Source organism: Monomorium pharaonis, chromosome 8 (genome assembly GCF_013373865.1).
Source record: "Monomorium pharaonis isolate MP-MQ-018 chromosome 8, ASM1337386v2, whole genome shotgun sequence".
Taxonomy (NCBI): domain Eukaryota; kingdom Metazoa; phylum Arthropoda; class Insecta; order Hymenoptera; family Formicidae; genus Monomorium; species Monomorium pharaonis.
Genome location: NC_050474.1, coordinates 3857573 through 3870451, shown reverse-complemented (window position 1 = coordinate 3870451; position 12879 = coordinate 3857573). Strand labels below are relative to the sequence as shown.

The following is a 12879-nucleotide window of genomic DNA, read 5'->3' as shown; positions in this document are numbered from 1 at the left end:
ACAGTAGTTGGAAACCACGCATTGAAGTCACTCGACTGAAAGCGCGCGAGCCCTTGTTTGCCTATGCACTCACCTATGCACGCCTGTATGCACGGTGCACCTTCCGCAGGCGGGGGATACGCTCCGACGCGAGCCGATCGATACCGCGCACCGAGAGTGTACGTACGCACATACGCGCGACGGTAACGCGACGACAATAATGCAGCCATAATCGAGCACTCGCCGTTGGCGAGTAGGCGGACGCCCCGGCGCATCTCGCTCATTAATTACGACAATGCGGCGCATCGCGTCCAAGCCGTTCGTCACTCCGGGCGCTCCTATCGCGCCGTTGATAATTGCAATCAAGCCCGGAGTTTTCCTCCCGGAGGGGGCATCCCGCCTGCGTCGTTCCGCGGCGGGAATGTGAGAAAAAAAATCGATTACACTTCAAACATCGTGCCCGCGCGTAAGGAAGCTCATTGCGCGATCGGGTGATGTATGGCGCGCGAGAGCGTAGGTAGGTATCCGTCCGTCCGTCCGTCCATTCGTCCAGCCAGTCTATCGCCAGGCTTTACCTACGCGCGGCCACCTCTGCCCCGTTGCACGGCGGCCTGAAATCCTCGTCGATCGAGCACCTGTCCGCACAGGTAGTCCTACAACCTCGGCAATAAAGGAGAGCATGAGCGAGCCGCGCGCGCGCGCGCGCGAGTCGCACGGCCTCGCATATTGTTGCCGCAACGATCTCTTCGGCTCCTTTCTTCCGCTTCCTGCATTCCGAACGATTTTGTCGACGGGACGAGTTCTTTCTTCATCTCCTCGAACGCTAATGAATCGATTGTTGAAATTTACGGTATTATTCACTTGTGTTATTTACCGCCTGACATTTTTGAAATCGTTTTCTTAATAGTTTCTGACTCTTGATTGCCGATAATGTAAATTGACTCTACAGAATATTAAACTCGAGTTGTAGACTTTATGTGAGCGTATATAGCTTTTGAAAGAGTGCGTTACAGTCTAGCGGTTTACTTTCCCTGCTTGTGCCTCTGATTTATGCAATGTTGATTTGCACGTTACTTGTATTAGTTCCGAAGCTTGTTCATTAGCGATTGCGTATCGATCGATCGTGATCACGTTTTCGCAAAGATTTGATATCTCCAGAAAAATTTGTTTAGTCACACATACGTGTCCTGTTTTTCCTCTCTCTCTTTTCACGACCGTCTCGTTCGCTAATACGTGCACGTCGTAAGTCAGGCGATATCGAAACAATAAATATATGCGAGATACACGTGTTGCTCCATTCCCTTTCGCTGTTTCGCTCTTTGTCTCTCCTCGGCCGCTTGTCGGCGATGTTGACGTTTTAGAAAGCGACTCCACGTCGTCTCGCTTTTCCGCTGCAGCGAGCGCTAATGAAAAATAGCAGGCGGAGGTGAACGCGGGATGACAGGGAGGCAAGGAAGGAACAGAGCGAGACGGGAGTGAAGGAGCGGGTTTCTATAGTTATCTGCATTCCGGTTTACCGAGAACCTATGCACCTGAGATGCATAACTCTTCTCTCTGTGTGCGTGTTGCGTTCGTTGAAACGAGAAAGAAACAGAGAAAGGAAGATAGTTGGAGAGTTTACGTGTGAATAATTTCGCCATACTTCTAGATATATCTCGACACTACGCTCGAAATGTAAAACGAATTAATGAATTCTATATGTCGAATTATAAATAAAAAAATAATAATAAAATGATAAATTATGTTTCTACGTTGAGTTTATACACGGCAAATGTTTCCCGAGGTTTTCATTTCTGAGAGAGGGAAGGAATTTTTTGTGAGTTTTATATTTTAAATTGGAAAAAGTTGATAATGTTACATGAAGTATATAGCCGATTTGATTTTAATCGCGGTACAAACTCTATCGGCAAAAGCGCAATTTGTCGGGAACAGCGAATACTTTGCGTATCATCTCCGGTCTGTACGGCGATTTTGTAGTCTGATAGTAGCGTACTCCGCCGTGGAATCCTAGGACGCGATCCTATCGGTAATTGCTGCCGGTCATCGCGAGCTTAAACAGTCCTCGTGACTCACAGCGTGATATCTCGCAATTTCTATTATTATCCGACATATTTTACTACACTCTCGGTATGTGTATCGATGGCAAAGAACAGTGTAATTATACGTAATATATCACTTGAGCGATGCGCCGACCGCAAGTTGGGCCCATGGTATATGTCAGTCAGATAGACCTCGAAGAACTCTCGCGCTTCAACAAACGTGAAACATTTGCGAAATGCTAATATTTTTTCTGAGATTACTTTCTTTTCGCAGAATCTTGGGAACTTTCAGAAATAATTACGATTAGTAAAAATAGTATCAAGGTAATTTTATTTAATTTTGTGACAAAGTTATTTGATACATTTGCATTTAGTCTTTTCTCACTGAATTTCACGTTGCTGCTCGAACAATTTTAGTCCAGTGTTGCGCGCCGTTTCTTTCTCTCTCTGAGAAAAGGAAGCGAAGTTTACCGCCACATCGTGATTTCTGAGACGATACACTCAGCCACTTGTCGCCGTGGGACGAGACGAGCGTGTGCGTCGTACAAGCGCGATTCTATCGGTGGGTAATTGGAATTGGCGAGCGAAGCGTCGGAAAGGATGTTGCGTCACTGTTGCCACTTGTTCACAAGACAAAATCTATAAACATTCGTTGAAAAAAAAAAAAAAAGGATTTTCTTACGGATTAAGCGATGAAAGAAAAAGTAAAGTCATTCGCGATTGCCCAATGAATTTTAAATGAAGTATTTTAAATATAAAAATTACGTGAGCTTACACCGCAGCTCGATGACGAAAGTGAGTTCTACCTATTGGCAGGACGGGAGGTACATAACGCGAGAGTTAGCGAAGCGGATCGCGGGACGCGTCGTAATGTAATGTAATGGTCGCAGGTGCGGTTCGACAAGGTACGCTGATGCAATTAGTAAGGGGCTGTGTCTATCTCGTCTGGGCGCGGGTGTCTGTAGCACGGGTGCATTACGCTGCGAGTGCGTCGCGAGATAGAGAGATAGAGAGACAGAGAGAGTGTGCGCGCGCGCGCGTGGAGGTGTGGAACGGCAAGGGTTCGTGTGCCATTTATTTATGCGTGCCAACGAACCGTGTCTGTCATGTAGGTTGGTAGGTGAGAGAGCGGCGAAGGCGAGAGATCGAGAGAGATCTCTCCGCGAACTGCCTCCCCCGTCGCCGCCGACGCGATGCCAGTTGCAGTTGCAGTTGCGATCGTATGACTAGCGCACGGGATTATTGCGTGTGACTTTAATTAGAGCAAGTTTGCGCTTGTGGAAAAGCATTGCCGGCGGGCAAGCTGGCGAAAACCGCATAGGCGCGTTTCGCACTGGGAGGCATTGAACTCACCGCCGTGAATTATTCAAGGCTCGAGCGGCGATGTCCTTGATTCGCGCATAATTACAGGCGAAACTCGGCCGGTATTTCAGTAAAGCTCTTTAATAGCATAATTTATGTAATAGAAATTCGCATCAATAGTCTCTTTTTACTCTCATTATGATTTTGCATACAAGAGGCCCGGTGATCGCGTAATTGCATATGCGTGCGGAAAATGCCATAGAAATATTCAACGTCCACACGTCTATATTATTATAAATAATTATTATTAAAGTCACGGCGAGAGAGCTTTCGAATTAATATGTCACCTCGTTATCGTTCGACGAGTCTTGCATCGCGATGCGATTTACGCGGGCTCCGTCAATAATGATTCATCGCGACATCGCGGTGAAATTCACGATCGTTCAGGCGGCCACGCTCCGAGAGGAAATTGGCGCGAGACAGCGCGCGTTAAGGGACAATCGGTTAACAGCAAACGCGCGGACGATCGGCGCAACACGATCGGCGACTAATTGGACACTTGGCGGTGAACGGGCCGATTCATCGACGGCCCGTCTTCGGTTCCGCAGATTAACTTCGCCTACGGGACGCCCTCCCTCTCGTCGCCTCACCTCGTCCGGTGTCTCGCGATCGGTTAACGGCGTGCCGACATACAACAGCGACGTTTCGCCCGGCAAGGTCGTCAAGTGACTGGCGAAATCGGATTCGCGCGTGCACGACTACGACTTCACGTCGCACGCGGTCTTCACCACGTTTCTGAATCACGCACGATCACGTAGGTTTTTATCGATCATTGAATTACATCGCGAAGGAGTAAAATTTATGGTCCCCCCCGTTCCCCCTGACGCTCGTGATATCGCTGGACCGTGGAGAGATAGAGACGTACTTACGCACGTAAATATCCGTTCAACGTATCAGCGAGGCGAAGTGACGAGGAATATCTTTCGCGTTGAAGCGATATACTTATTTGCATATCGATTGGACGAGCTCTCACGGACTGGATACGTGAGCAGGGTCCTTAATATCGCGGTAATGAGAGCGTTTTCCTCTCGAACAACAGCCCTCCATTACGCGACGGACTCTCGGTTATCGCCTGAAAAGGCTACGTACGGGAGGAGCGAGGAAAGAGATTGGTGATGCAATGAAAATCGGTTGATTAACGACTAGTTCATTAAAGCAGCCGGAGTCGTAACTGTTCGCGAGCAGTGATCTAATTAAATTACATCACGCCCGGGAACTCGCGTATTCATCCGGTTATATACTCAGGGGGATCAATTAGTTATATTTTACTGTTAAAATGCTGTTAAATTAAAAGCGTTATATGTTAATCATTTCCGCGTGCAATTGTGCGAGTCATCGTCGTAACTTTACAACAGTTCACCGGATTCGAGCGAGGAAACGATGCAATTAAAAGCCATCATTGGCGTTTGTTCTTTTCTTAAAAAAAAAAAAAAAAAAAAAAAAAAAAAAAAAAAAAAAAAATGAATTTATGCGTTTGCGCCCGCTCGACGTCATAAATGTGACTTTTCACATACCCGATCGATCCGCGACTTTATCTACGATCCGCGAGTCGCTCGGCTCGTTATCGCGCCGCCGGGATCAGCTCTAATTGCGCGACCGGCGAATATAGCTCCATTCCGCGGAATATCGCCGTACCGCGTCTCGCGGTGCGCGTATCCACGGGCGCGCGAAACACCATGTGGAAAGTCATAAACGCGGCGAATAGAATAATTATCGGCACACACCGATACGCCTTTCCTCGGTAGATAACAATTACGCCGCGGAAAATCCGCCCCGGCTACCTTTCCACGCGGCGCTAAACTCCACGAGATTACGGTACGCACGTTGCGTTTTAATGGTCCGCGAGCATTAGCACGGACCACTTATCTTCCCATAAAGACACCCGACACATTACGTCGTCCCCTTCAACAATTTTATTCGTCCGCCGTGGCCGTAGCGATCCAGCGCCTAGCGGGATCCTCTCGGGCTCGAGGATACCTTGCAAATCGCCGTGTCGCGAAAAACGCAAAACGAGCTGCACCAAGACGAGTTCCCGTATCGCAATATTACGTGTGTGGTTGCGTTTCAAAGGAGGATACTTAAAATTAATCTTTATAACTCTATTACCGAACTCCGTTCCTACGTATGAATTGTATTTTTGATATTGCTTGACGAGATTGCTTCATAAAACGCCTATTACAGTCGAGATACGTTTACGAATTGGCTGTTTACAAGCTCGACGCGGAACGTACGTCAAGTCCACCAGGGTCCGGCGGCAATTACGAAAAAAGCACCGGTGTGTCGCAGTCGTTCACCGATTGCGGGTCCCCCGCGCCGCTAAAGGGCAAAGCTAATTTCCATCGATCATCCGCTCATCGTTCCGGCGATTTTTGCGCCGGTGGGAGGATAACATTAGCATGAAGGCGCTCGTCCGGGTAAAAGAGTTGCGCCGGAGCTCCTTTACAGGCAAAATCGTACGTCGGGCAATCGATCAATCGCTTCTCTAGGCGTTGCGGGTTATTACGTGAAAAATGCTTGTACCTTCGATAGCTTCTCACCGCGGGAGGGTTCGGACCCCCAGCGTACTCCTTCCTCGTCCTTCGCCGGTCTTTAATGCATTCCTCTCTCGCTCCCTCTCTCTTTCTTTCCTCTTTCATCTCGCATCCCTTCTCTCGTCCTCTCGTTCTTCCATCCTCGTGCCATCAGCAATCCTCATCTATCTTAACTCTCTCCTTCCACCGAACGTCATCCTAGGCCGAGTCCTTCCAGCTAAGATTCTTCCTTCCTTCCTTCCTTCCCATCCCTTTTCTCTCTCTATCCGCGGTTACGGTTCAACTTCCACGCGCTTCTTCGTACTTGAAGGTACACGAACGTGCATATAATTCGTCGCGGGGGAGGACGGGAGGGGGAGGGGAGAAGGTGGCGGCGGTCAGAGCAGAATGAAGGAAGGGGGTTGTAAATATGGCATACGAGCAACCGCACGGAAAGCCAAAGTGATAGAGCATGATTTATCTGTCGGTCGCAATTTTTATCGTCGCCCCCACCTTTAAAGGTTGCAGTTACGACGTTCCCGGCGTTGCCCGTGCGAGCACACGCTTCCGCAGGTATTTACGCGCATCCATATGCATCCTCTCGACCCGACGACGAGCGATTGATTGTAAATTTCGCCGTTGACAGTAGACCGGCTGCCACGTAGCGTGACTTCATAGCCGGACCCCGGGTTCGCGCATTGATTACATGATTTCGGCACGCGAACCTGATTTACGATCTCTGAAATCCGGCACTCGGAATTTATAATCGGATTATCGGCCGAAGTCGCACCCACATACGTGTACGCCACGCACACGCACAACGTAACGTTACCTAATCAAAAATGTATAAGATCATTTATATTATAGAGAACATAAAACGCGCGCGGAGATGTTGTAATTTAAAATACGTCAGATCCTCAGAGATTGCTGTTATTCTAATGAACGTTCCCAGGATGATCATTTGTTTAGAGGGTGCCAGTTAAAGCCACGACCCTCGTCGTGATTTTCTCACAAGCTCAGTCGCAAGTTGCTTGCGCGCCGCGGCGATCGTGGCGTCGTAAAATTAAGGCAACGATTACCGTCGTCCTGTTTTATAGATCCGCCGTATAGACGGTATTATTTAAGCGTGCGCCGGTGACTGTATATACCGCCGCGGAATCTCAGATAAGGGATTGTAAATTTCGAAAACCCGGTGTGCACGCGCGACGTCCGACAGTAAATTTCTCGCAGATCGAACGGCGAGTCAAAGTAGGCGGATTACGTATGCCGCTCTGCGTGTACCGTAACTCACGGGGCTATTGTTGTTATCGTCGCTCACGATCGACCATTAACGGCTGTCGGCTGCTGCTCGATCGAAAATCTCATCGGAATTCATCGGGAGAGACGTAGCATTGTACCGCAGCTCTAGCGAAATTCCGCTTTCTCGTCGGCAAATGCCGACCATTTTCTCGATCATTGTCCCAATTCTTTGGTCCCCCCCCCGGGATTTTCTTAGACCGAAGTGACGAGCCCCGATCATGATCTCGAAATTTACATGATACTCGAGACGACAGAAGGTTGCGAGTTAACAATAGCGTGAGAGACGTTTTACTCTTACAATGCTCGCCCTTTTTCTCGCCGCCAATGCGCGTAGCTCGCTCGTAAAGCACCGTCGAGCCGGTGCATTCGGCTGCACCCTACCGTGTAACGGACTGTTTAGTGGCTGCTTAGCGATCCGATTCTACCGATTAGAGAAAAAAGCTTGCGTAAACACCGGGCCGGCACCGTCTGTTTCGCACCGGTGGGTGCATGTGCTCTACATTATATGCGGCCGCGTGTGCGTAGGCTTCTCTGTGTGTTCACGCCGGCAGCGCACCGTGTCGTGTTAAGACGTTACGCCGGCGCGGCTCACGAGACACGCTCGTGCGACGCGATAAACGCACTTGGAGAAAATCTCAATTTGTGATGCATCGCGTAACGTGTTTTAACGCCGAATATGATTATCGAATCGGTATCGCGCGCGCGCGCGTGTGTCCGTGCGTGTGTACGTCTGTCAATTATTTTCTCTTATTCAATCGTATCTCGCATCTTCTCGATTTCGATCGTAGACCCGGAGGTCATTCGGGTTGAAATATATATATATATAATGCAAGTTTTATTACGCAAAATTATATTTATATCGCGCTCGTCGAGATATACGATCGGGAATGTCAATGCACCGGTACGGCGTCAATAGGGACCCCCTAGGCGTAGGTACCGGTACACTGAAGCGCCGGAACGACATTAAAATTATATTTACACCGTTGTAATGGCGTATAAATAGAAGTCACGTTCGTGTACCCGTACTAATAGCTCGCACGAACGTCGGCAAGAAGCGCGCGCAGAGGGAAGTTTTATAGTGCATCAATAATGACCGACACCGGTGCCGCTTTAAGACAGAACGTTACCTTGATGCAACTTGGATCCTTCATTAGTCGCTACCGATTGACCGGTAGGTAGGTAGGTAGGTAGGTAGAAAGATAGCCGTGCATGCACATGCATGCGTGCATGCATGCATGCATGCATGCAGAACGCTCGACAAAAAGCGTACGCGTGCAAAGCGTTTTGCAGCCTCGGGGCGTAAACGGAGAGATTCCAGATTCTCGACACCACTTATCTCCCCTACAACTTTCTGCCAGTGGAGCAGATGAGAGGCGCCGATAAAAGTGCATGAAATATATCGATAGGCTGTGCACATACGTATAATCTTGATCGACGATCGGGTTATTAATAATTCGACCGCGTTTCACCCACTGTAAATCACACGAAAAACAAGTTGTCTGCCAGAACGGGCCTACGCACTGCGAGCGTTTTATAACTGGTTTCCTTCCGGAAGTAAAGGAAAAAGGAAGAAAAAGTTTATAAGGAGGGAAGAAAAAGGAAGCAAGGGGGGAAGAGATAAGTAGCGCGGTTTAATACTGGTAGCGGAAGAGGAACGTGCCGTCGCGGCGGCGTCGTTCCGCTATTATAAATCCGGCGATCTTCGGAAAGGAATTTATTAACCGCCATCGGAGATGCGCCTCACGCTCATCGATATCCCGTACTTTGTTTCGGAGAAAATAATCAATATCGAGCCCCCTTTTAACTCGCGCGTACGGGCTACCGGCTTGAATTTATAGGCCCGCGGTCGGTTACATCGTACATAAAATCATAAGTAATTTACAGAGACGCGTTAAAAAAAGTGATATCGATAGCGAACGAGAACACGCCGCCGTATTTCTCGTGCGCAACCTAGGACGCGGATACCACCGCGGGAACGCCGCGCGGTATCGGGAAGATAAAATAACGACGGAGGTAATTAATCGAGGCATCGTGCGCGGCTGCACGTGGTCGTAATCGGTAGGCCGCGTTTTTCCCCGCCGCCTATCTCCGCCAATCCGCTCTGAGACTATTGGAGAGGCGGTCGATACGGTTTTGCATCAGCCCGCAAAAACCATTTACCATATATGCATGCCAAGCTGTACCCGCGGCCACTCGAGGATTCCAGATTCTCGTCACGGTCACTCGTATACAACTTTGTTTCCTGTAAATGGAATCACGCGATCGTCACTCTAATTGTAACAAAAAGCCGCACAATTCGGCCGGAAACAGTGTGCGCAAAAAGCCGTAGTAGAGGGCGGCACGGCTGGCGCATAAATTTAAGGGATCATAATTTCTGTCGGTGTGCATGCGCGGTTATTGAACGCTGAATGTATGTCGTGACGGGCAGGTGGAGGCTATTGAGAGTGCATTCATTTTATTACGAATCCTCTCCTTACACGTTCCGATGCTTCTTCTCGTTTCAACTTTACCGAAAGACACGAAAAATGTACGCTACGCGATTGCGAAATTGGAAGAAAGGCGTTCGCCGTGAGTCGCCCGATCAAACGGTTCGTGGAAACCGTTTGTGGTTGGGACGGTTACATACAACTTGTCGACTTGTTACCCATTGCTGGCGATAATAAGCCAACAATGGCTAACGGTCCAATAAACGTTACAGATCCGATAAGTGCCAAGTGCTATGTAAGTACCGCACGGGCGGCAACGTAGGCAGCGTAATAGGTCTATTTAAGCTGGACAGTCAGGAGGGTTATCATTACCACCGCGGTTATTAGAATTCCAGATCCTCCGTGTCGATACGATTGCGCCTTCTCGGAGATACATTTTATCTGTGCGAGATATACGACGAGAGAGAGAGAGAGAGAGAGAGGAGAGCCGGTCTTCGATCGAAACCGCTACGTATGTACACTTTCGTCATGTGCGTGCAAAAGTCGATGCGTACCGCGCCGCCCCGGGCATTTTCGGTATGACGGAGTCTCGACGCCATTCATTTCTCGTGCAATCTCGTTGCACGAAGAAGCAAGCACGAAAGTCACCTCCGGCTTCGAAACCGGCTGCGTATTCGTCGATCGCTCGCTTTCAGCCGCATACGTTGAACAAACAGGGCATTGATCGCGCGAGTGTCCATCAGCTTTGCAATCCGACTAAGAATTACAACACTCGTTCTAGAATTGTCCGGGAGAGTTCACCGGCGATTTCGTACAAAGTGCGAAACTCGTCCTGTGTGAAATTACAGATCGATTCACAGTCTGTATTTCTTGCATGTATAACTTAATGAGAAAATCAATAATTTATCACTGAGCCGTTTAAACCGTTCGGAACAATTTTCCATCAGCGGTTTTTGAGAAAAAGTGCTTAAGATGTTCTTTCCGTTGCATTTTTGTCGTACGCATGCTGTAAATTCTTCCAGTGTGGTTTCGGGCGTTGCTTCGTAGCGTGATTAGAACTGGAAGACGAACGCGCCGGGGAGGCGCGGTAAGATGGAGAGAGATTAGGAAAGATAGCGATGGCGGCGGCGGCGGCGGCGGCGGCGGAACTTCTAGATGAGTTCCTCAGGGAGAAAATAATTTGCGGGTGACCAACCGACCGGCGGTGTCTGCGGTCTTCATATAATCTCAAAGAGAGAAAGAGAGAACGGAGAATGTACGCGCGCGGATGATCGTGGACGAACGAGAGGCAGAGAAGGGAAAAGAATATTGTGGTCGACGCTCGTAGATGAGAGTGAACGGAGGGGTGGCGGTAACGGCGAGGGGTGGGTGGGGGGGAGGAAATGCAAAGACGCAGAAGGAGACGAAGACGAAGAGGAGAACCGCGGGCCAGGCCTCGACCTCGAGGTTTATTAACTCCGGGTAACGTTATACAGCGCTTTGTGGGTCCGCGAGCGCATCTAACGCATACACTCCGACACGCGCGAACTGCAAAATTCCGTAGCGCAAGATCCGTTTGTTGCGCTGGTAGAGAGGATTATCTCGTTTAACGTCTCGGCCAAAGGAAACCAAACCCGGTAATATCGTTTAAAGGCGATTCGAAGGAGAATAAATTTAGCGGCGTGCATTAGTGTATCGAAAATGGAATATAAGAATCATACGCGCAATCGCTGATTACGTTCACGGTAGAACCGATAGTAGATTATTCGGTGCAAAGACGTTATGTATCATAGAGAGAATTTATATTATCTACGAATAGGTAGTCATATAATTTAAAATCTGCGATTCGGTTATCTTAGGAAGATTCGCGAAATCCCGTTAACGCGAGATAGAATCGGATAGCCTCTCCTCTCATTCCTTTGCAGCGTCCGTTTCTTGAATCTCAGGACACGAATCACTCTGTTATACGTGCTCGGGACAAAAATTATTAACGGAGTCGGATTGTCCGGGACGGTGCTTTCGCGACCGCGTTGTCCGTGACTTTGTCGACGAGAAGGGATGCTGAAGGATGTATTTTATGTAAATCGGCGCGATATTTCAAGATCTGCTGCGGGAAGTTCATGGTGCAATACGGAAGAGCGAGACCACGACGGGAAGGTCGCTCGAATTGATCGTGCCAACGAAACGTTACGATAAACGGAAGCGTGTTACGCGAACGACGGCGGTGACGTAAGCGCGGTGGAGAATCACGACGATGGTGTGCGCAAGGAAATATAACATAACCAACCACTTATATCGGCCTGTAGGAATCGAGCTGGTAATACAAGCCGTTTCACGGCTTCTGGAGCGCGCTATCGCGCGGATATTAACCGGGGCCGCGCTCATGCACGACCACGTAATACACGCAACCGTGGGACTTCGCGTTATTACGCGAGCCGGCGCATTTAGATATTTCCTCGTGTCTCGTGGCGCTCCCGTGTATACAGCAGTAAACACGCGCGAGCGCATACAGGTAGAGAGGCGAGAGAGGTGCGCGCACTCGCGCAGTACTCGCATATATCCTCCGCGTGGAGGGTACCGCGGGTTAGCATTCACATGCAAACGCAGTAAATAGTCGTGCAAACAACGCGCGCGGCAGGGGAATAATAGCGTCAGCGTGGATGGTAGCGGAGAAGGGCTCGTGCGAGAGAGCGTCACTCGCGGCCTGGGCCGTACAAGAAATGCATTCCAGCAGAAAGCACGCTGTAAGTTCCTTAGATAATTATCTTGCTTTCGAGAGGCAGAGATAGACAAAGAAAGAAAGAGGGAGGGAAATTTCTGTTTTTGCATCTGTACGCGCGCAACACCTAAATCCTGTATCTCGTAAATGCCCCGCTCTCCATCTTCCTTAATCCTTCCAGTGCGAGCACGTGCGAGAACGCTCTTCGTCCGCAGGCGATCACGGTGGCGATGCGGCGCGCGGATCGAATGTCGTCCCGATGTAGAATACCGGTGTACGATACATCGTACTTTCAGAAATTGCACGTCGATTTACGCGCATTAACTCGAAATCGCGCAAACGCAACGGTATCCCGCTCTTTTTCTTCGCGATCCGCGGGGCTCTCGTTATAGCGCTCTCGTTTCTCCTCGAGTTTACTGTAGCTCGTTGTATATACAGGCTGACGTACGTGACGACGTTCGAAGCGCGTCACCTAATACGTCTGGGCTCTTCGAGAGCGTTTCCGCATAGGAAGCAGGGTTGACGGCGAGCCTGACGGAGAACGAGTCATGGGGGAGACGACAAAA

The 12879-nt window shown here is 49.3% G+C and overlaps 1 protein-coding gene across 1 annotated transcript in view; it reads left to right on the top strand.

The window, feature by feature from the left end:
• The window catches only part of LOC105836051 (protein dachsous), a 315828-nt gene that overhangs the window by 62951 nt on the left and 239998 nt on the right, over window positions 1–12879 (top strand). The gene's annotated exons all lie outside the window — the stretch shown is intronic.